Source organism: Lissotriton vulgaris, chromosome 1_1, assembly GCF_964263255.1.
Source record: "Lissotriton vulgaris chromosome 1_1, aLisVul1.2, whole genome shotgun sequence".
In the NCBI taxonomy this organism is placed as follows: domain Eukaryota; kingdom Metazoa; phylum Chordata; class Amphibia; order Caudata; family Salamandridae; genus Lissotriton; species Lissotriton vulgaris.
Window position 1 is genome coordinate 1,716,188,005 of NC_141685.1, and position 26,156 is coordinate 1,716,214,160.

Consider the following 26,156-nt stretch of genomic DNA (forward strand, 5'->3'; position numbering starts at 1 on the left):
TAAATAACAACCAGAGGCTTTAAGTATACTCTATGGACATTGTCAATCAGTTGTTAAGATGACAGTATCTACTAATGTTCCAGTTGAATAAAGGTTGTTCCTAAAAAAAATATGTATGCATGTACTAAAGCTGTTCAATACTTCATTCCAGTATACACAGTTTGTCTAAACCCAATCGACTGTATTAAAGCAGTGTTGTTGGAAAGAAAATTGCAAAGAAAAAACAATATAAATCCCTTATGCCTTCATTATTCTTCTAAAGGTTCTTTTTGCGCTCTTAAAAGTAATATATTCAAATAATATTCTCTCTGAATTTTGAATACCACAAAAACTAATGCGCCAATAAGATCTCTCTATTAAAATTAGACTTCTGCTTTCTCTCAAAAGTAATATCAAACAGGAATCAAAGCGTAACTATGATAAGTACTTCAATATCTGAATCTGACTTAGTTTTGCATCCTACCTGTAGAGTACGACCTACTCTACTATCATGTGCCCAGCCGGAGACTCAAAGGTTTCTACTTCATCGTAGTATCCTCGAAGCCGTTCTTCTGCTGGCAATCGGATCTGAAACTGCAGCGTCGTTGAAAATCACGAAGCTGCACGAGAAAACTCACCACTGCTTCTCCGCTGCTATGGGGACTTTACTTTATCTGCAACGAAAGCGGAGCTAAAAAAGCAGCTTCCTAACCTGGCAATAGACGCGGAATAGTGAGCACTGAAGGCTGGGCGCGGTCGCGTATATCGACGTGACAACGCCCATGCCAAATCTCACGCATGCGACTGGGGTGTTAAACCTCACGCATGCGGCGGAAATGCCGAATCATCATGTTTTGAAATCACTGTACACAAAGGATACATTAGGTATTTTCAGATAACAAAATAGGGGCAGAATGCAAAGGTGGATTTAGTGCTTCAGTCCCCTTGTACATTTCAACCACCATCGTCCTCCCAATGGTGTCTTATGCATTTTTCCACATAGTGTTATTAGACACGATGGCAGGTAGAATCCTTTGCTGAGTGGGGCGGGCCCTAGACTGCAAGCCACCCTAGTCCTGACACCTAGTACGTGGGAAGGAGTAAATGAGCTACAGTTTAAGTTAAGTTGGTTTTAGCCAAGAATCTGACTCAAGAATTCTCTAAGGGTCTAATCGGCTCCGTACCTTGGTTTTAGAATGGAGGAGGTTTTGTATCTCGCTCTCAGGACTCGATCTCCCAGTAACCCGCAAGGGTGACTGGAAACATTGGAGCTGGATTTTCTCTGCAGGAGAATAAACAGCGTCTTTCTCAGTGCGCCAAATGTGAGGGACGGCTTCCTTCGGCACTCGCATCAGCTGGGCTTCGGATAAGTAGATAGCCGCTCTGCTCCTTGCCACCGTGTGTTACTTAAGGCAAACGCTGGTATATTTATACTTGGAAGGTGTCGTGTTTGACGTAAGGTTGGACATAAGACGTCAATAAAAGATGTCACTAAGAACTGGCCGTTCTTTCAGTGCTCGCAGGAGTTCTAGGACAAATCAAAACAAAAGCATGGGGAATTCCCAGGTTGCTGGAGGTTTGGTTTGTTGAAAGAACTTGTTGTGCTCTCTAGGAGTCTAAGGAGGTAGCCTTGCCGTATTTGGTTTGGATTGGCTATTACTAAATATGGATTTGATTCTTATGCCTTTATAAGGGTATGATTTGTTATAACCACACAAGGGCATAAATCGGGAATATTTAATTAGGGTCCTAGATAAGATCACAACAATTCAAACCAAGATCCATGTTCTGCCCTCTCGTGTTGAAAGACAATATTGATCTTTTCCAAGATAAAGTCTCTCTTGAGCTAAAACAACTCTTTCTTAAACAGACAAAAACCAAAAACAAACAACATTATCGTGAGGCTGCATACCACTAATTGATTAAAAAATTACAAGGTAACACAAACATCATCGTCCGCCAATCAGATAATGGTGGCAATGTGGTATTGTTGCCTAAGACCCTATACATGGAAGAAGCTTGGGGTCAGCCTAATGATCGAGACTTTTATAGAAGAACCAACATGTGTGATGTCAAGCAGGTTTGGAACATGATATATGTTAAACTAATGGCATGGAGAAGTCTTGGTCTTATTTCATTGGATGAGTACAAGTTCCTAAAAGTTGTGAACCCTGTGATGCCGGTGGCATATTTCTTCCCTAATATTTACAAAGACAATTGTAAACCTCCAGGTCGCCCTATAATATCGGCATGCAGAAGTATCCTGGAAAATACGAGCAAATATGTTGATTTCTTTCTCCAAGAATATGTCAGGAACTTACCATCATTTGTCCTTGACACTGGAGACCTGCTCAAAAAATTGAGAGATGTACACTGGCAATCTAGTTACACACTGATCTCACTGGATGTATCCTCCCTTTATACATCAATACACCATAGGGATGGACTTAAAGCAGTACAGCACTACCTCAACAGTAGACCTGTCTGCCTTATTGATCATAGCAGAATGCTTCTTGATATGATTGATATATGTCTGCACAATAACTATTTCCTATTTTCCAATCAGGTTTTCCAACAGGTCAGGGGAGTGGCTATGGGGGCCTGTTTCTCTCCCAGTTATGCCTGTCTCCATATGGGCTACTGGGAGGAACAGGTCCTCATGCCATCTTACCCACACATTTTTGCTACTAAGGTCGTCAAATGGCTCTGCTATATTGACGACCTCCTGAATATTTGGAATGGTTCTGAGGAACAGGCTTCTGCATTTATCAGTGAGCTGAATTGTAACACTTTGAACTTAGGCTTCACTAGTCAAATGAGTCGTACCTCGATATGTTTTTTGGATGTGGAGCTTTACGTCCATAACCTGGAATTTTATACTCGACTATTCAGGAAGCCGACTGCCGGCAATGCCATACTCCAAGCATCTAGCCATCATCCAGCCCATCTGATACGCAGCATCCCATATGGTGAGATGCTGCATATCAGAAGGATATGTAGCTCGGATCGTGATTCCAGCGTAGCCCAGAATGAGTGTAGGGCTAGGTTTTTGAGTAGGGGATATCGATCAGAGATTGTGGAGAAAGCCATGTGTCGAGCCAATACTGTGGGAAGGGTGCAATTAGATCAGCTGCCCACACCAACTTCTCCTAATCTCAAGATGAGACCAGATTAATTCTGACATATAGAAAGCAACATCAGGCCATACGTAAAATTATATGAAAATATTGGCCTTTGATCTCCAATGACAATGTCCTGGGAGCTCAGCTACAGACCCCTCCTAGCATCACATTTAGAAAGGCTAGATCGATGCGCGACAGTTTGGTCTCTAGTAGTCCTGAAGTTAAAATGACAGGAAATTGGCTATCTGGTAGTAGGGGGTTTCTAAAGTGCTCTGTTTGCAAGGCATGCAAAATGGTATCAACAGAAGCGAGTACTCAATCCCCCTCAGTGACAAACCAGTTCGTATCCTATCCAAACTGACTTGCAAAACCGAGTGCGCGGTGTATGTGCTGGAGTGTCCGTGCGACCTACGTTATATGGGCAGCACCAAACTACCAGCACATAAGAGGATACTCCAGCACCTCTGAGCCATTAACAACAGCGACACTATGTCCCCGGTTGCAAGACACTTCGATGAGTTCCACAACAAAAATCCAGATGGGTTGAAATATTTTTTAATTGATACGTTCCCCCACTTAGAAGAGGGGGTGATCGGGAGGCACTCCTACGTAAATTGGAGACACGCCATATAATACTGTTCGATTGTAAGATCCCCAATGGTATGAACTCTAGTGAAGACTGTTTTACCTGCTTGTAAATATTGCTGATTAGTATAGAAATCCATTGCTGACGTATCTATAAAGTAACCTTTGCTGCTCTTCCAACCAATTAATGGTTGTTTTAATATTTTTGTACAATTTTGGTATTAGATGTGACACTTACTATATAAGTAATTTTACACTTGGTTTTGATACTAGCATGCTTATATGTATTTGCGTAGTTTGCACATATGCACCGCACTTTATGACTATTTACACACTCAAGACAGCCCACATGGGCTTTATCACTTTTGTCAGTTGCAATGACTAACTTAGACGAATGTTGAATTATATGCATGTTTGACAACAATACAGTAGCAAAATGAGTAGATATGTATATACTGATTTTAACTAGATGCTGAATTTACTCGTGTACTAGTTTTTACATGTTTTTATCAATTGCTCTGCTATATTTGATTATGCACTCTAACTGCCTTTGCATGTTTGACAATAATACAGTAGCAAAATGAGTAGACATGTATATACTGATTTTAAATAGATTCTTAATTTATTCGTGTACTAGTTTTTACATGTTTTTACTAATTGCTCTGTTATTTTTACCATACATTTAAACTACCTATACACAATTGTATTTTACAGTTATTGTTGTTACCATTGCATCGATTTCAAATGTATAACTGTCGAAATCAAGAGGAGACCTTAGTCTGTCTTCCATGTCTATGCAAATTGCACAGTACGCTAGCACTTTAAAAGGGCCACAATACCTTTTCAGCGTTTGTCATGTGATCAAGGCCCTTGGTGGGCTGAAACGCGTCATGTTAGACTTGGTGTCCGGGCTTGAATAAATAATTTCTGCACCAGTTAAGGGTTTGTCTCGTCTTTTGCCCAGCAGCTTTCAAGACGTTGTATGCCATATATATATATATAGGTCCATTCCACAATGGCGACTGCACGAAATGATAAACGCTCACAAGCAGCAATGGCGTTATTACACGAATGTCGCCCTGATGACACACCAACTACGTCAGGGGGTGAAGCAGGGAAGTCACTCCCCCCAGATAATAAAAAGATTATTGTTGACAAACTTTGGAAGGCAAAGAAGAAAGAATGAAATAAGTGGTGGGAAGCAACCACACTGAACAAATATGTAGAGGTCGGGAGAGTGCCAAGAGGCCTGAGAATTTAGATAATGCCAACTTTTGAAGACCCTGATCCGGAACTTGTGGAGGAATGAGTGGAAAACAACCACCAGTGTTCCAAGAATATGCTTAAAATGCTTGTAAAATACGCAAGAAAAGATTGTGATACTCTAAGTGAAATTATCCACAAACTCACTGAAGAATTGAAAGGCATGTGCAATAATGATGATTTCCAAAAAGAAATAACAAAGATGGAAAAAGGATTAGAGAAAATAGAGACTGATAATAAAATGAGAAAGCAACAAAAATTTCAGCGGGATCTGGTGGATTACCAAAAAGGACAAATCCTTACTTTTTCTTGTAAATATGACCATCTTAGAAAGAAAATGGCATCTAATATTGCACAAGGAACCCCTGTGGTGAGAAACGATGATGTACAAACTGATGATGATCGCTCTGTAGAAAGCGGTACAAGCATGACAAGTGGAAGTATCCTAACAAATGGCAGTGGAATTTCAAGCACGCTGAATTACAGTGAAGTAAAAAACAGCATTTTAGCAGAATTCGACTTGGTGTCAAAAGGACGCCAGTCCAACAACAGATCAGAGGGATTTCAAAGGCGAGGAAGAGGAAACAGAGGAGGAAGAGGTACCAACAAACAATCTGTAACTTCGAGCAGCCCCGTGGGAAGTCGAGCAAGGGGAAAGACGACGATAAAATGATGGATGAAAAAACTGTGATCAATCTATCGATGAAAAAACTAAGTAAGATGGAAATTGATTTACTTTCTAAAGGTCTTTCTTTTTGTCCCACGAACAGCTTTGATTATACGCAAAGTCGTATAGATTTGTTCTTCTTTACTCGTAAATTGTGCGTGCGCAAATGGCATGCTACTAAGGTAATACTCAAAGTGCTAAATTACCAAATACCACTAGTGAAGTAAGGATAAAAGATGTGGGGTTATTACATACTATGAATGTCTTGGCTGATACTAATACTGACGATTGTGACCCTACCACAAGCCTTGAACTTGAAAATATCCCTTTTGATCTGAGTACAAAGAACAATTTCAGACCTAAATTGATATTTTTGCCGCAGATTAAAAACGATGCCATAGAAGTATTCGAAAGGTGAGTATATGAAGAGCTGTGGAAAATATCTAAACACAAAACTTTTGGTAATTGGAGTAACATCAGTAAAGCTCAAAGAATTGCCCTTGATAACCTTACGAAAGATAACACAATTGTGATAAAAAAATCTGACAAGGGTGGAAATGTAGTTGTCATGTCGAAAACTGAATATGTGAATGAAGGCCTGAGACAGTTAGCGTAGGCTGACAAATATGAAAGAAGTAATAGGATGGAGTACGAGCATGCTATTAGACAATTTCAGATAACACTATATGAATGGAAAAAGCAAGGACTGATTGAAGACACAGAATATAAATTCCTGGATTGTAAATTCCCGAAACTGGCAGCTTTATATCTGTTGCCCAAGATCCATAAGGAGCTACTCAATCCACCTGGGGGACCAATAGTGTCATCGAGAGGGAGTTTTCTAGAAAACGTTTCTAGATATGTAGATTTCTTCCTCCAAGGCCCAGTACAACAACTTCCATCTTATGTTAAGGACACCGGAGATTTTCTCCGAAAAATACAAAAAATCGAGTGGAAACATGAATACTCCTTACTCACAATGGATGTGCCCAGCTTATACACATGTATACCACACAATAAAGGAGTGGAAGCATGCCGACATTTCTTGAGCAACAGATCTGCATCACACTTGGCGCACACTGAAATGCTGCTTGAAATGATAACCACCTGTCTCAAGCAGAACTACTTCTTATTTGACAATAAAATATACCATCAAACCCTCGGTACATCTATGGGGACCTGTTTTGCGCCATCTTTTGTAGGTCTCTATATGGGGCACTGGGAGGAAGAAGTAGTGAGTAAGTTTGACACATTCAAAGAAAAGATACTGATGGACGTCAGATACAGCGATGACATCTTTTGTATCTGGGACGGGAACGATAAAATTGAAAGCAGTCTTTTTAGGAAAAGTACGGCGGGTAACAGCCTTCTTCACGCCGAAAGCTGTCATCCTAATGCACTTATTCAGAGCATCCCATTAGGCAAACTATTAAGAGCCAAGCGTAATTGCAGCACTACAGAAAAATTCTTTGCAGAATCGGAGGTGATGTGTGAACGGTTCTCACAAAGAGGGTACACAGAGAAAACCATCAAAAAAGCAATCACTGCCGTATCCAAACGAACAAGAGAATTTTTGTTATCTGATAAATCGCAGGAAACAGAATGTAGGAATAACAATGAAGGCTGCCGGAAACTTAGGTTTATAACAACATACAGCAGACAAACTAAAGCGGTCCGGAAAAGTTTGAACACATATTGGCCAGTACTGGGAACGGATAAAGACCTCGCAAGTTGTACTGGATCCAATCCACAAATCACTTTCAAAAGAGCCAGATAGCTGCGAGACACGTTATGCAGGGCTGTTGAAACAACCAAACCCATGATCCCTGGCATACAAGGCTTCTTTACATGTCGTAGCTGTAAAGCCTCAAAAAAAGCAAAAACAAGAAAGAATGTACTTTATCCTCGGCATGTAGACCCTATGTCATCAAGAAACACACATCATGCAACACAGAGTATGCTGTGTATGCGCTTTTCTGCCCATGCGGAAAGCCTATATCGGAAGTACCATCCATAAGGCCAAAATCTGTGTTTTAGAGCATTTACGTGCTATAAAAAACATGGACAAAGCTTACCCAATAGCACGCAACTTCCAAAGTCACCACGAACAAAATCCGAACTTACTTAGCTTCTGGGTACTTGACTTTGTTAAAATGGATGTGAGAGGTGGTGACAGACTTAAAGAACTTCGGAGACTTGAGTCCAAGCTTATCATCCAATATAAAACAATGACCACATCAGGCCATAACCTTGATGAGGAATTAGCCGTCCACCTGGGATGATCCTAGTAAAGACTGTTGTCTGATAGTTTAATTCTGACAATTGCACTCCTTAGTCTAGTAGAACAATTATCGTTATGCCCTGAGCCTATGAAGTATTTATGTAAATGTATTTTTACTGTTCGTTGTTGTTTTTCTTTGAGGTGACACATATTTTATTTTTTACTTTTAATTTAATTTTATTTTACCTCATGTGACTGGGCTGAAGACCGAAAAAATTTCTAAACTCGAAGATTCTTACATAAAGCCCTCCATTAAGCTCATGCCCACTTGGGCTTCATTCTTGTAGAAACTATAACAATGACTTAATCCACTTCGGTAGTGTGTTCCAAAGACATTACTATGTACCCACATGGGTTTAATACCGTTATGAAAATGGTGTGTGAAACTGAAGTATAATTTGCAAAAAGCACTATTGAAGTTTTATGTTATTTAATATTCAACAATTTAACAAAACGAGCAGAGGCATACTGTTATTGCACAAAGTGAAAATGTTGCATTAGAAATTTAAATACGAGCCTCAGAGAACCTTTAGTTAATTAAGGTCTAAACGCCAGTCTGTCTTCATTTTTGTTACTTAGTAATCACGTGGTGTTATAAAAACAGAAAGCAACGCGAAAACAGGCACTCGTGAACAAGGGAGTGTTCCTGAAACGCGTTGAGTGTTATTTGCCATTCTGACCTGAAAATAAATGGAGGTTAACTGCAGCAGATTCTGTGTCCGTGATAGCTGTCCTGCTTCGAATGTGAGACGGCTTGGGTGCATTTGTTTGAGGCTGCCTGCCTCATCACGGACCGCCGCCATGAAGTGGCTGGGGAAGGCACTGTATATATATATATATATTCACTGAAAAAGAACATAGGTTTCACACATGTTATAGTTAGCTGGAAATTTCACTCATACAAAACCAATAAAATTCCCCCGTTATAGTTAGTTCAGCTAACTTTAACTCACATGCCCGCAATGCACTGTTGATGACGTTACATATTACATCACTCCTGGCATGGTCAGTGACATCACTCATGACATCACTGATGACATCTCAAATGACATCACTGATGACATCTCAAATGACATCACTGATGACATCACTTATGACATCAACCAGTAAATGTGTGTTTTACGACAAATTAGATATGTTTTATATATGTACATCTCAAGGTCGATGGAAGAATAAATGGGAATATAAGTGTCTAAATGGATGATTTTTTTGTAACATTGATTGTATAACTGACTTATTAAGTGTATCTTAGAGAATACAAGTAATACCGAGTAATTTTTAAATATTTAGATATTTGTATCATTGTCTCACTTTGTGTATAGGTAGCTGCATGGGTTGGTGAGTAGCTACATGAGTGTCTATATAGGTTATTAGTTGTTTTTTAAACTGTCAGTATGAATCCGCATCACGACCAACTCCAACAACACCCTCACTGCCGCTGAACACCTCCACTTCCAGATACACACCGACCCCAAGACGACCCTCAGAGCAGCCTCATCTACAGACCCCCGGGACCACGCACACAATTCAACGAAGACATCGCAGACTTCATAAGGTATGTAACTGTTACCACAGATTTTTTACAACGCATACCATTACCACAGATTTTTTCCACGCAGGTCATTTTACAACGGATACCTTTACAACGCAATACACTACAACGCAGGTACTATTACAACGCATACCATTACAACGTAAGTATAATTCTAGGTAAGTTTATCTTTTTTTTAAAAAAAATATTAGTGGTATTTTGTTATGGGGTACAGGGGTATTTTTATGTTTTAGGGCTGGGTTTGGGTTTTGGGGTACAGGGGTATTTTTATGTTTTAGGGCTGGGTTTGGGTTTTGGGGTACAGGGGTATTTTTAGGTTTTAGGGCTGGGTTTGGGTTTTGGGGTACAGGGGTATTTTTAGGTTTTAGGGCTGGGTTTGGGTTTTGGGGTACAGGGGTATTTTTAGGTTTTAGGGCTGGGTTTGGGTTTTGGGGTACAGGGGTATTTTTAAGTTTTAGGGCTGGGTTTGGGTTTTGGGGTACAGGGGTATTTTGGGGTTTTAGGGCTGGGTTTGGGTTTTGGGGTACAGGGGTATTTTTAGGTTTTAGGGCTGGGTTTGGGTTTTGGGGTACAGGGGTATTTTTAGGTTATAGGGCTGGGTTTGGGTTTTGAGGTACAGGGGTATTTTTAGGTTTTAGGGCTGGGTTTGGGTTTTGGGGTACAGGGGTATTTTTAGGTTTTAGGGCTGGGTTTGGGTTTTGAGGTACAGGGGTATTTTTAGGTTTTAGGGCTGGGTTTTGGGGTACAGGGGTATTTTTAGGTTTTAGGGCTGGGTTTGGGTTTTGAGGTACAGTGGTATTTTTAGGTTTTAGGGCTAGGTTTGGGTTTTGGGGTACAGGGGTATTTTTAATATATATTTACAAATAATAAAATTAAAATTAATTTTATTAATAAAATTATTTAATAATTAAATAATAAATCATTAAATTAATTAATTTAAAATTTATTATTTACATTATATATTAATATTATATACTTACCTATACTTACGTTGTAATGGTATGCGTTGTAATAGTATCTGCGTTGTAGTGTATTGCGTTGTAAAGGTATCCGTTGTAAAATGACCTGCGTTGTAAAAAATCAGTGGTAATGAAATGCGTGCTAAAAGTACGCGTGGTAACATCATACATCCACCTGCACGCCCTCCCCTCCGCTGACTACATCCTTCTAGGGGACTTCAGCTTCCACCTGGAGAACAACAACGACACCAACACCACCACCCTGCTGGACAACCTCGCCAACCTCGGACTCAAGCAACTGGAGAACACCCCCACTCACTACGCCGGCCACACGCTTGACCCCGTCTTCTCCTCCAGCAAGTACATCTCCTTTAGCCACTCCACCGGACTTCATTGGACGGACTACAGCTACGTCCACTTCAGCTTCAGAAGAACCACGACCCACCACCACCCGCAGCAGGTCCCTCGCAGGAGCTGGAACAAGATCACCGCTGACCAGATCACCACCTCCCTCAGCCAGAACCCTCCCGCCAGCACAACGGACCCCAACGAAGCAGCCAGCAACCTCACACAGTGGATCACCAACTGTGCAGACAACCTCGCACCAATGAAGACCCCTCCCAGCTGACCCAGCAGCAAGAAAGCCTCCTGGTTCACCGAAGAACTCAAGAACTCCAAGAAAAACTGCCGTACCCTCGAGAAAGCCTGGAGCAACAACCAGACCACAGACAACATGACTGCCCTCAAGCACGCCACCCACATACACCACCTGCAGATCCGCACCACCAAGAAGACAGCTTTCAAGGAACGACTGGACAACAACGCCCACAACAGCAAGGCACTCTTCAGCATCGTCAAAGAGCTCTCCAACCCCAGCGCCGGAAACAACAACATCACCCCCTCGCAAGACCTCTGCGACTCACTCGCCTCGTTCTTCCACAACAAGATCGCCGACATACACAACAGCTTCGGCGCACAGACCACGCACCCAACCGCCAAGCCAACGCCCCCCACCACCACCCTCCGTGCCTGGACTCCGCTCAGCACCGAAGACACTACCCGCCTGATGAACACCATCCACTCCGGATCACCAACCGACCCCTGCCCCCACCACGTCTTCAACAAAGCTGACTCCATCATCGCACCCCAACTCCGGGACATCATCAATACCTCCTTCAACACCGCCACCTTCCCGGAGAGCTGGAAGCACGCCAAGCTCAGCGCCCTCCTGAAGAAACCAATAGCAGACCCCAGCGACCTCAAGAACTACCGTCCCATCTCGCTCCTCCCTTTTCCTGCCAAGGTCATCGAGAAGACAGTCAACAGACAGCTTGCCGCCTTCCTCTAGGCAAACGGATCCCTCGACCACTCGCAGTCCGGCTTCTGAGCCAACCACAGCACCGAGACCACCCTCATTGCAGCCACAGACGACATCAGATCCCTGCTCGACAACGGGGAAACAGCGGCCCTCATCCTCCTGGACCTCTCCGCAGCGTTCGACACGGTCTGCCACCGCACCCTAGTGCAGCGCCTCAACAACATCGGAATCCAAGAGAAGGCACTGGAATGTATCATCTCGTTCCTCACCGGAAGAACCCAGAGGGTCCGCCTCCCCCGTTCAGATCCAAGGCCACCAAAGTCATCACGCCAACACAACCTCAACATCATCTCCTATGCCGACGACACCTAGCTGATCCGCTCCCTCACAAACGACCCCACCACCGCCAGAACCAGCCTACACGAAGGGATGAAAGACGTCGCCGAGTGGATGAAGAACAGCCGCCTGAAACTGAACTCAGACAAGCCGGAAGTCCTCATCCTGGGTTCATCGCCCTCCACCTAGGACGACTCCTGGTGGCCCCCTGCCCTGGGCACCACCCCCAAGCCAACGGACACCGCACGTAACCTGAGCTTCATCCTGGACTCCTCCCTCTCGATGACAAGTCAACGCCGTCTCGTCGTCATCTTCTGGTGGATCCCCACCGAGACCAGGAAGACGGTCACCCAAGCCCTCATCACCAATCGACTGGACTACGGAAACACCCTCTACGCCGGAACCACAGCCAAACTTCAGAAAAGACTCCAACGCATCCAGAACGCCTCCGCACAACTCATCCTGGACATCCCCCGACACAGCCACATTTCCGGACACCTGAGAGACCTGCACTGGCTCCCCGTCAGCAAGAGGATCACATTCAGACTCCTCACCCACGCACACAAGGCTCTCCACGACCTGGGCCCCAGGTACCTCAACAACCGCCTGATCTTCTACACTCCCACCTGCCAGCTACGATCCACCAACCTCGCCCTCGCCACCGTTCCACGCATCCGCAGAGCCACCACCGGAGGAAGATCCTTCTCCTACCTTGCAGCCAAGACCTGGAACACCCTCCCCATCCACCTCCGGCTGACCCAGGACCACCCTTCCTTCAGGAAGCAACTCAAGACCTGGCACTTCAAGCAGTAGCAGACCCTCCCCCCCAGCGCCTTGAGACCCCTCCGGGTGAGTAGCGCACTATACAAATGCGATGATTGATTGATTGATTGACTGAATGTTTGTATGGTTCGGTGGGGAATATTACTTAGCGCATAGATGTATGAATGAGTGACTCAATGTTTGTATGTGTTTTGAAGACAGCATGTGTGCAGGACTGTATGGGTGGATGAGTGTGTGTATAGGCGTGTTAGTGAGTGAATGACTGTCTCAATAGTATATTTATGAGTAAGTACATATGTTTTAAACTAGTATATGTGAGTATTAATGTTTATAAGTGAGTATATATGAGAGTGAGAGATTGGAAGAGTTCCTGTATAAATAAGTATGTGTTTCTATAAGTGATTGTTTAAGAGAGTAAGTATGTGTACGTTTCTGTAGAAGTAACTGTTGTGGTGTGTGTATATCTGCATATGCAAGTAAATGGATGTTTATTTGCATGTTCGAGTATGTGTGTAAGTAACTCTATGGATGAGTATCAGTGTGTAACAGGATGTATAGGTGAAAAAGTACATATGATGAGTGAGTACATGTATGAGTGACTATATAGAACTGTTGGTGAATGAGTGGATGTGTATGTAGATGTTGGAATTACTGAATAGGTTGTTGTAACTGGTATTGGTATCTCCATTTTTTTAATTTTAGTTTCTATTTTTGAATATATCTATCAAAGGTTATATTAGGGTGAGAGGAGGTCTGCCATTCTTTCACAAGGATGATGTCATCAGTTATGTCATCATTGATGTAATTTGAGATGTCATCAGTGATTTAATGAGTGATGTCACTGACCATGTCATGAGGGATGTAATATGTGACGTCATCAACAGTACATTGCGGGCACGCGAGTTATAGTTAGCTGAACTAACTATAACAGGGGAATTTCAATGGTTTTGTATGAGTGAAATCTCCAGCTAACTATAACATGTGTGAAACCTATGGTTTTTCAGTGAATTTACAAGGTTTTTTAAATGTAATTCCTAACTATAACGTGGTTGAAACCTATGGTTTTTTCATTGAATTTCAAAAGTTTAGTAAATGATAATTTTTAAATGTAGAAATTATTATATTTCTTTCTTTTTATACAAATGTTTTACATTTTTATGAAACATATTTATATTCATTTAATTTTTTTAATTTTATTTCATATTCTTAATGTAAAATAATAACAAAACTAAATCCCAAGTTTTTTTTCTCCATTTTTACAATTAGAATCTCTATAATTCCTTTTTCATATATTTTTGGGTAATTGCACCGTACGCGTACAGTGATCGCACCACACTTTGTAGGGCAAATGGTCCTCTGCGCATAGCCACGCACTTGTTACAGATACGCTTTTACCTTGCACATCGCATCAACGCTTCTGCGTGACGTCATATACGGCGCCCCGTAAGCATACGGCACAAAAGTTTCTAATTGGTCAATAACATATATTTATGTATTTAATGTACATATTAAGGGAAGACAGTATCTAGGACAATCATGAAAATACTTATTTTTACTTTTAATAAGCGATTGTTACTTTTAAAAGCAATTACGCAAATCGCAAAGGTACGTTGTACATACTCGTATCTTAAGAGCACCGTAAGAGCACTGTAAGCGTACTCAAAGTCATCTGACCATAAAAGGAGAGTTTTGATTACTTCATAATACTTCCTATTCCAACTGTTGAAAGACCCCTCTCATTTTGATTATCCCACTTCGACTTTCCCAGGAAAAACATCTATTCTGTGGAGCTGTAGTCTTTTACAACCAAAGTCTACAATGGCTGCTCTTTTAGAGACTTCATCAGTACATCATCTAAGAAACATTTTGTTACTAAGCCACCTCAGAAAAAGAGAAAAAAAGCTTTCATTTGGAAGTTTTCTTCATTTCCAGAGGGACAGAAAAAGGTGAATGTAACGAAAGGAACATGCAAGATCTTTGAGGTTACACTTTCCAGGGCTGACCCCACTAAAAAGTACTCTTTCGGGACAGCCTCAATGGTTCACCACGTCAAAAATTTGCATCCAAATAATTATAGAAGGATGACAAAACAAAGGTTCCAGGAAAATCCTCAACCGGCAGTTCCTTCTACCTCAAAAGCACCACCACCTCCTCCGAACAGCCCGCATCCTATTATTGTGCCTCAGTTTACAAATCTCACAATTCATTGTAAATTTTGCTGAGAACTCCTTTGGTACGGTGAGCAGTCTATTCACCTCATTGTGAAGAGCAAAGAAGAGCACCGTTGCCCAAAACAATAATATTTTTTTTTCTTTTTTCTTCCTGTTCCACAGTTTTTTTGCTTCCAGTTTAATTTCTTTGGTTTAAAAAAAAAAAAAACTAAAAACGTCCCTAAACAAATACAAAAAAAATAGAAAGCTAAAAAGAAAAAAACACTTATTTTCATAACTACCTCCACTGGCTTAAAAAAGAACTATATTACTATATGTAAAACTTTGTCAGAATGAATGTGTAGTGCATAAATGAACTAATGAATTAGTAGTGTATGGTGAATGTGAAAATGCAAAAAGTATAGGAGAGTGCTACAGCATAAATGTATAAGGTGTTTACCTATACTATACAGTAGTACCTCCGAAGAACTTCAATGTAACACATCCATATTAATATGTAAGAAGTCTATACTTCAATTTGCACTGCTAGTGAAACTGCCTGGGTGAATTTGTATGTGTTAAGAGCGAATTTACAATCCCCTTGTACCTCTTTTACACATTGGAAGGTGCATCATATTCTAAAGTCCTGAACCCGAAAGAGACTTTCCTGAACAGAGAGGGGGGAGGGAGTGCAAGTGTTCTAGCATAGGAATACCTCCAAAAAGTGACTGAGTGAAATCTATAATATTTCATTCAGTCACTTTTAGTCCTATGCTATATCAAAACCCTGCACCTGCTTGAAACAGGTGTAAGGATTGACACAGCTTTGTGAGCATCGAACCCCAAGAGCATTGCTGGAGCTGTGTTGCTCTTGGAATGCAAGTCAAGCAATGCACCACCTTCACAACACAAATACATCACATATTAGTGCCGTTTTTGCTCCATAATACACTACATTGTAAACACAGTGCACCCATTGTGCTGATATCACAGTGCGCAATACCTGCCATATCTCTGGACTGTACCACTTATTGTACATCTCCTGATTACTGTTTCAATGTAGGGGATGGATTAATACACACTGATCAATGAGTCACTACAAAACTATAAGAGGAATGACAACGTATTTGCTGAAAGTGTAAGGATAAAGACTGGGGAATACAAAATATAAAAGGTAAATTTGCAGGTGCATAGACCAGTACCTGCATAGTAAATATGAGTTTGAAACAGTCCATATACTAAGGCCTACTTTGCTCCATAATTACTTAGGTACTGACTGCATGATTACAGTTCTGCAAAGAGAGTGCATGGCTGAATTTATAAGAGCTTCAGTGTTACCACAATACATATATATGGAAATACTGCTGAATGGCTCACTACAACATTGAAACAGTAGAGTGAGAGTGATTGTGAAAGTCTAATGATACAGACTGGACAATTGGATGTATAAAAAACAAATGTGCACCTACATAGCAGGATGCATGCATACTCTATACAAGTTTAAAGCAGTACATGTCCTAAGGCCTACTTTGCACCATGTTTACTTGAGTACTGACTGGATAATTACAGTTCTGCAACAAGAGTGTCTGTCTGAATTTGGAACAGCTTCATTTTTAGCACAGTGCATACGTAAGGGCATTCTGCTGAATACTTCACTACAATATCACAAAGAGTTTGCTGGATGTGTAAGAACATAGACTGGAATATAAAAGCTATAAAAAAACAGGTTTACCCATGCATAGAAGAGTGCATGCATAGTGTATAGGATTTTGAAGCACTCCATGCCCTAAGGCCCACTTTGCACCAAGACTACTTGGGTACTGGCTGAATTTTTACTGCAAGGAGAGTGTCTGGCAAAATGTACAGCAGCTTCACTTTTAGAACAGTGTATACATAAACACATACTGCTGAATGGCTCACTGCAATACTAAAATAGCAGTACCAAAATGTTTGGAGGAAGTGTAAATATACCGACTAGGTAATTGAAAGTTTAAAAGCCAAGTCTACAGGTGCATAGAAAAGGGCATTTATTATTATATAACCTTCCCAAAGCCCCAAGCGCCTGCAAACCTTTCCGAGGGTAGGATTACGATCTACAAATGCTAGCATTTTTTTAAATTAAGAACCATAAAAATAACAAATATTAAATCTTTTTTTTTCTTTTAATGATAACAATATTTTTAAGAGACTTCTATTTAGATGCTTTTAACCATGAAAATGCAAAGAACACAGTTTACCGAGTAACACTTTTTAAACTCTCCAACGCATGTAGATAATATTACCTTATATGTGTTATTATCAAAATCGAAACATTTACAGCTTTACAGTTTGAAACTTTTCCGAACTCTTGCAGACGAAAAACAGTTAAAACATGAGCACGTGTAAACTGCAAAACGTGCCATCTACATAGGCGGAGCCACATCTTCCTTCCATAGACTACTAAACAATAAAAAACTATATAAACCACACCTAGTGTGCAATTAGTTTCGTTTTCCCGAGTTATTTCTGAATCGCCAATCTCTGTTGCAGGTTCCGTTCTCCAGGATCTGATTCACTTTTTGCATCAACAAACATATTCCGGAGTTGTAAGTTGTTTCAAGATGGAATAGGCTTAGTACTTAGTTATAAATTGTGACTGTTTGTCAATATTTAAACATTTATATGTCGAAAAAAATGTTATTGCATGTTTTTCCTTTTTTCTCTGTAACACCAGCAGCTTGCTCTTAGAAACAGATATATTATTACAAATATTACTCCTTTTCTGCCTCCTTTTACCTTATATATAGTGACTTTTTATATTATAATATTGATACTGTACTTCGCTCGAGAGGTGCTGCTAACCTGTCGACGCAAACCCTAAACATTCACAATCAACGAGACAATGATACACTTGTTATTATGTTTTCCCCTAGAGATCACATACTGTTAATATGTACATTATAACATTACCAGTCTTAGTGATCCTAGCGGAATTCACAATCAGTCATCACAAACAGTAACGATAAGTAAGCAACGTTACCGGCTAGCGGCTTTCAGTCTATTTTCCCCTTGTGATCATATGCTGTGAGAATATATACATATTATTTTCAACGTCATGATCTCAGAGGAGTTTATGACCCGTCGCCACGAAGATATAATTTTTTCACCTCCCGGAGAAAAGAAGTTCAGTAAATAATTACTGCTCGAAACTATTTCATTATGGATGTTCTGTTAAATACATAACTTTATTTTCCTTTTCTTTTTACTGTAACAATGGTATCAATTGTTATATTATAATAGATTATCCTAATGCTACAGAACAGGAATGAGAGATTTTTCAGCACCATCTGTAATATAATTATCAAATATTTATAAAATCTTGATCAGATATTTTTATACATATAAAAATATAGCTATCATGCATACTGTGTTACTTTAAATATTTAATAAACCCTACATTTCTGAATGTTATTTTCTAATTTCCATTCTTATTTTCGATTCCTATTCACCTTCTCCCTAAAGAATATATAGGACCTGTACTATATATTATGAGAGTAACATTCTGTATATTCTTTTGTGAGTATGTAATATATTAGCGCAACAGTCTGCAACTTTTAAACACTACGACAGCATGGTTCTGAATTGTATAGAATACAAATTTTGAAAATAATAATGCATGCATTTCTATGTAATATGAAACAATTTAGATTTTACTGTTTTACTTGTTCTCTTGATCTGAGATAATGTAGTGCGGGAGTGTTTGTTGTAACACTTCTATTCTACTTTATCTAAAAGTAACTGATGCCCTCTTACATCAACAAGAATCTGGGGCAACACTTTTACAAACTGTAGCACAAAAATGAACTATATAGCCATGCTTAACTGATATTTTATGAAATTCCATTTTTAGTTTTCACCCCTTTCATCAATACTGCAACAGTTTCTGAAGAAAGTTTATTTGTGTTTGCTTAATAAAAACTGTTACAAACCTCCCCATCATGAAAGCAAACACCACAATATAATTAAATAGTAGTACTAAGAAGTATGTCACCTACAAACTTGATAAAAGAAAACAGCGCAAAACACTGTCATTTTTCCGCCGTGATTTATTCACCACACGGCAATTATATAAATGGCCCTTGAAACATATATAAAAAATTGTTTACCTCATAATTCCTCTCCACCACCTTATGGGCACTGTACACAAGTAATAGTTTTCCTAACCCACCTTCTACTACTTTCTTTCCCCATACTCCTTTGGAAAATGCATCACAATATCACTGACAACAGTGAACCGTTCCCACCCAATAAGGAGCAAACTTGTGTTCGGAACACTTTAGCTAATAAAATGTCCATTTTCTCCAAAGACCAGCAAAGAATGACTGCTAAGCCATCTACTTTTAATACTTTACAGCCAATGAACATTAAACTTCATAAAGTCCAGCTTGGAGCACGTTACCCTAATACTCCCCGAACATTTAATACCTGAAATGAGGAGAGGTTTGCTTGGCGAACTTGAAGAAAAAGAAAAAAATGTGGGCTTGGAAACAAAGCTGCGCATGTGTAGAGAGTACAACTGGTGCACAAACAAAAACGGAAAGTTTTACATACTATCATAGAAATATAGCTCTTTTTTTGACCAGTAAAGTTAGTTCTTAAAAATGACTTTTTTTTTAGCCACAATGCCTCCACGATCGCAGGCACGCTCCCCGCGTCCTTTGTGAGCCCGCATTGCTTTATCAGAGACATCACCTTATATGCTGCTCTATCTTTTGATAAACAATCTGCTTTCTTGAAAGAGAGAACGGATTAACTTGCTCTCTTTTTCAAATAGGAAAGCGGTCTCCTGTGGTAAAGTGAAAGCGGAGACGGTACTGCCCTATCATACCAAACAGCAGTGTCCCGGAAGTACGCACCCCGAGACACTGCAAGAACCGACCCTGGGAGATGGTGGACCCCAGGGCCACTAAGGGTTCCAGGAGGGGGGCAGCACGACCCCCTCCCAACATTAAAAACTCCGGGGAATGCAGGGACCCGGGGCTGGAAGGTCATTTTACATATTACTGCCCCAGGAAGGTGGCAGTCCCCGCGATGTGTACGGAGAGAGAGAGAGGGAGAGCTAAAAACACACTTTAAAAAAGCCTCATCGGGGTGGCGGTCCCCGAGACTGAGGGGAAGAGGACCGTAACCCCCCACACACTTCAAAATAAAACCACAGAGGGGTGGCGTTCCCCGGTGCTTGGGAGACTGAGGGGAAGAGGACCGTAACCCCCCTGCATACTTCAAAATAAAACCACAGAGGGGTAGCGTTCCCCGGTGCTCAGGAGACTGAGGGGAAGAGGAGCGTAACCCCCGCATACTTCAAAATGAAACCACAGAGGGGTGGCATTCCTCGGTGCTCGGGTCACCTTACAAGCCCCCCCTATGAAAAAAATTGCCCCCAAAATATGCCCTCCCGGGACCTAATGAATAAAAAGGACTTCTATTTTTTATTTCCCTTTTCCACCGTGTACGTATACCATACGCGTATCCCCCGATTTAAAAAAAAAATGAAAATTGAGTCTAAAGATCCATGAGCAAGCCTAGATGGTCAGGATATTTCTACCCCGCCCCCTTTCCTTATTTCTCAACTTTATTTTACTGTTTTCTTCTGAGTCGCTTCTAGCAATGAACAAGATGGCTGCCGACACTTCCTGGTTTGGAGTTTTCACGCACAGTTGACAGCCAATCAGCATGCAGCTCGTGCTCGTAATTGTACAGATTTCCATACGCGTGCTGTACTCCGTCTCTAGATATTTTACTTGAAATTTTCTAAGGAACTACTGAACGGATTTACACCATTTAAAAAAAGCACAATCTGCGAACCAACCTCTACCTCTCTGCCGAATTTGGTGTAATTCCGTTCAGCCGTTCGGGCTGTAGCCCTGGCTAAATGTCCCTAGGGAAAATTGAATGGGGAAAACACGTTTTGGGACCCCCCTTTTTTCTCGCTCCCCACTTGATAAATCACCCCCAAACTTTCAGGGAAGGAGCGGAACTGAGCAGGCCATTTTCTTGGAGAAATTCGCAAAGATTTGTCCGCTGACGCCAAAGTTATACCAAATAGAATGTTGTGGATTTCCTATGGAAAGTAGGTCCTAACTATAACTATCTACTGCCGAACGCCAGTAGGTAATATATAAATATATATATATATATATATATATATATATTCACTGAATAAACCATAGGTTTCACACCAGTTATAGTTAGCTGGAAATTTTACTGATATAAAACCATTGAAATTCCACGATATAGTTAGTTGGACTCACTAAAACTTGCGCGCCTGCAATGCACTGCTGATGACGTCACATATTACATCACTCATGACATGGTCAGTGACATCACTCATGACATCACTGATGACATCATCCAGTGAATGTATGTCTTTCTGAAAAATAAATATGTTTTATATATGTATATGTAAAGGTCGATGGACGAATAAATGTTTAAATAAGTGTGTAAATGGATGTTTATTTTTAATAAAATATGGATTGGTTAACTGGCTTATAAAGTGTATCTTAGTGAATACATATATTAGCGAGTAATTATTAAATATTTAAATATATGTATCCGTGTTTCACTTTGTGTATAAGTGGCTGCATGGGTTGGTGACTGAATCACTGTTTATATGTGTTTTGAAGACAGCATATGTGCAGGACTGTATGGGTGGATGAGTGTGTATATATGTGTGTTAGTGAGTGAATGCCTGCCTCACTAGTGTCTTTATGAGTAACTACATATGTTTTAATCTAGTATATGTGAGTATTGATGTTTATAAGTGAGTATATGTGAGAGTGAGAGATTGTAAGAGTTTCTGTTTAACCCCTTCGATGCTTGTGACGGAACCATTCCGTCATCAGTCACGGTTGGGCTGTGCTGATGATGGAATGGTTCCGTCACGACCACACCCATTTCAATGAGGGGCAGCACAGGAGGGGAATTCCATTAGCAGCGAAGGTGGTAAATAAGTATGTCTTTCTATAAGTGATTGTTTAAGAGAGTAAGTATGTGTAAGTTTCCTTAGAAGTAAAGTACTAGTGTGCTGTATATGCAAATAAATGGATGTTCAATAGTTTATTTGCATGTATGAGTATGTGTGTGAGTACCCTTTGGAAGACTGTCGGTGTGTTACAGGATGTATATGTGTATCACTACATATGATGAGTGAGTATATGTATGAGTGACTATATAGAACTGTTGGTGAATGAGTGGATGTCTATATAGATGGTGGTATTACTGGATTGGTTGTTGTAACTGGTATGGGTATCTCTATTTATATGAACATTTTTGTGTCTATTTTTGAATATGTGTTTCAAGGGTTACATTACACTGAAAGGAGGTATGTTACTCTGTCACAAGGATGATGTCATCAGTGATGTCATGAGTGATGTCACTGACCATGTCATGAGTGATGTAATATGTCACATCATCAGCAGTGCATTACAGGCGCGCAAGTTATAGTGAGTCTAACTAACTATAACATGGAATTTCAATGGTTTTATATCAGTAACATTTCCAGCTAACTATAACTGGTGTGAAACCTATGGTTTTTTCAGTGAATTTAATAGGTTTTTTGAATGTTAATTCCTAACTATAACTGGTGTGAAACCTACGGTTTTTTCAGTGAATTTCAAAGGTTTTTTAAAGGCTAATTCCTTTCTATATTGAGTTTCTAACCTACGATTTTTTTATAAATTTGCTGTTTTGTGTAAGTATTAATTATTATTTTTTATAAAAATATTTAATTTTTTTTTTTAAATCATTTTTTCCTCGGGCGCTCTGGATGCGCGCACCGGTAAGCTCTCTAGAAAGTGCACCCAGAGCGCTACTTGCGTTCGTGAAAAAAAATATGAATGAAAAGTAAATAATAATGCAAGACATTTAGTACCATACATATAAAAGCAGTTTTTTTGAATAAGGAAATGAAAATGATTTTGCATTTCCGTGAAACTATCAAAACGTCACTTAGGCGCGCCGCGTAAGCGCCCCCGGAAGTGCCTTCATTCACGCCGCGTATGCGCCCCCGGAAGCACCTACGTTCGCGCCACGTTAGCGCCCCGGGAAGCTCTTCGGTACGCACAGCGTGAGCGCGTCAAGTCATGTGACCTTAAAATAACACTTTTCATTGGTTGCTAACAGTTTTTTTTACAAAGAATGAAATCCCCACCCATTTCCTTCACTTCTTCTTTCACTTTTGTGACTGAAAGACCTGCTGTTTTGCTCTTGGTTCTTTGTTGGATATCTTGGATTATCATGGCTGCCAGACCATCCAGCAGTGAAGATGACTCCAATGATTTCATTGATGAAGAGCCTCCTCAGCCGAAGGTCAAAGAACATTTCATCTGGAACTTTTTTCCATACCTTATGACCAGAAGAAGGTAAATGCTCCAAAATTTCAAGTGCAGGATCTGTCACACAGTCCTGTCACGGGGTGACCCCACTAAAAAATATTCTTTTGGGAACTCCCAATGATTCGCCATGTGGAAAGGAGGCACCCCCAGAATTTTGCCCAGGAAAGTGTCAGGGTTCTGGCACAAGAGGTTCCCAGTGATGGGGCCTCTACATCAACCGGAGGACCAACAACATTGGTGAGGGGGAAATCACAAGAGCTGGTTCCGAACATTCAGCCTGCATTTAACAAAGGCGTCCTTAAATGCAGATACTGTGATCAGCTACTTTGCTATGGGGAGCAAAGTGTTCTGTTCATGGTTCGATCATTGGAGAACCATCGCTGCCATTCCCAGCCCTAATTTGTTTTTTTTTGCTCCTATTGAGCAGTTTCCATTCCCTGTTTTTGTTCTAAAAAAAGAAAAAAGAAGAAAAAAAAAAAGTTCTTTTCAGAACTACCTCCAATTCTCATCAAAGAGCTATATTCTCAAAAAAATGAAAAAGAGTAAGTGACGTGGAGTGCATTGATAAAGGAAAGGAAAATGAGTAAGAAAGAATAGAAAGGTATGAGAGGAGAAAGGAAGTGAAGTAGGGGGACTGAAAGAAGGTGAGTGTTGGGAAGGAAAGTAAGGAGAAGGGTAGTGAACATGGGGAATGTAGATATTCAAAGAAAATGTAGAAAAGGAACAGGGGTGTGGAAGGGTAAGAAAAGATGCATTGCTGGAGTTGCATCATTTTTGTGACACACTCCAGCAATGCATCACTTTTGCTCTTACAGATACGTCTGAAATACTGACGTATCTGTAAGTACTTGCGACATAATACGTCATATATTTAATATGACGCATGACTAGAAAACTGAAGGCCTCATTTATGAGGCCATGCATCACTTTTACGCCACCGGTACGTCACTTTTTGTGACGCACCAGTGCTGTTAAAAATGCACCTTATTGAGTCATATTTACAAAGTGACGCATCTAGGTAGATGCGTCACTTTGTAAACCCCTGCGTCACATTATACCTATGTCAGGTGTAATGTATGCAAATGGGGTGTATTGATGCAAGAAAGGGTCGTAGAGGTGACGCAGTGAATAAACTGGGTTTTCCCCATGCTACGCTCCCCGGTGCGCTCCCCTTTAAAGCCCCCACATCAAACCTAGGGAGTCAGGGGGGGTCTACTCTGCCCCCTTATGGTCATTTCCCCCTTTGTTTTTGCCACCTCTTGTGTCTCAATCCTACCAAGACACAAGATGGCGGCCACTCCGGACTGTTTGGAATGTTTACAGACACCCGGGAGCCAATCAGCTTTCCGCGCGCGAACTCGCGTAGCGCGCTGGTTCGCGCCCGGTGCGCGTATCGGGGCGCACTAATAGATATATATATATTTTTTTGAACCTAAATTACTCAAAATCCACTGGAGCACATATCTTGAGACATAGCAATGGCACATTGGGCTACCAGTCCCTACAATTTTGCCAAGTTTGGTGGAAATCCATTCAGCCGTTCGGGCTAAAAGTGAGGTCGACCGCCCTATGGAAATTAACATAGGCAAAACACGTTTTGGGGCCCCCCTTTTATCTCAGCCCCCGCTTGACGAATCCCCCCCCCCACATTTTCAGGGAAGGAGCGGGCCACGAACTTTGAGAAATTCGCAAAGATTCGTCCACTGGCGCCAAAGTTATTCCCAATAGAATGTTGCGGATTTCCTATGGAAAGTAGATCCTAACAATAACTACCTACTGGCGACCGCCAGTAGGTAATATGTATATATTCACTTAAAAAACCATAGGTTTCAGGCCTTATATAGTTAAGAATTAGCATTTAAAAAAACATTGAAATTGCTCCTATATAGTTAGTTATACTAACTATATTTCGCGCACCCGCAATCCACTGCTGATGATGTCACATATTACATCATTCATGACATGGTCAGTGACATCACTAATGACATCTCAAATGACATCACTGATGACATCACTGATGACATCTCATTTGACATCACTGATGACATCACTGATGACATCTCATTTGACATCACTGATGACATCACTGATGACATCATCCAGTGACTGTGTGTTTCTGTAAAGTTTAAATATGTTTTACATATTGAAGAATGAGTGGATGTATAAGTGTCTGGATGAAGGATTTAGTAGGTGCGTGACTGACTGTATGAGTGTAAATGTGGCTTACTAAATGCATGGGTTAGTGACTAAACTGTCTGAATGTGTGCATCAGTATGTCTGTTGTTGTGTAAGCTGCTGCATGTGTTGATCAGTAGCTATATAAGTGGCTATATGGGTTATTGATTGGTTGCCCAAAGTATTTGAATGGGAGACTGAGTGTGTGTGTGGGTGGCTGGGAGGTGTTTGCATAGATGTGTGAGCAGTTGATTCACTAGGTGTATGAGTTCAAGAGTGCATGTGGAAATAGCTATATGGGCGGTTGACAATGTGCATGGGTGTGTTGGTGAATGAATGGATATCTAAGTGCTACATGTGCAAGTAAGTACATATGTAAAATACAGTGCATGTGAGAGTTGGCATATATAAATGACTATACATGAGAGCCAGTGAATGTGCGAGTGGCTATATGGATCATTGTGTACTTGTATCAGTGATAGTATAAGAGAGTAAGTATGTGTTAGTATAGGTTTGAATAAGTAAGGTGTTGTGTTTATAACAGTATAGTTGAGGAAATGGAAGTGTGATTGATTCTTTGCATGACTGACTAGGTGTGTGAGTAACTCCATGGG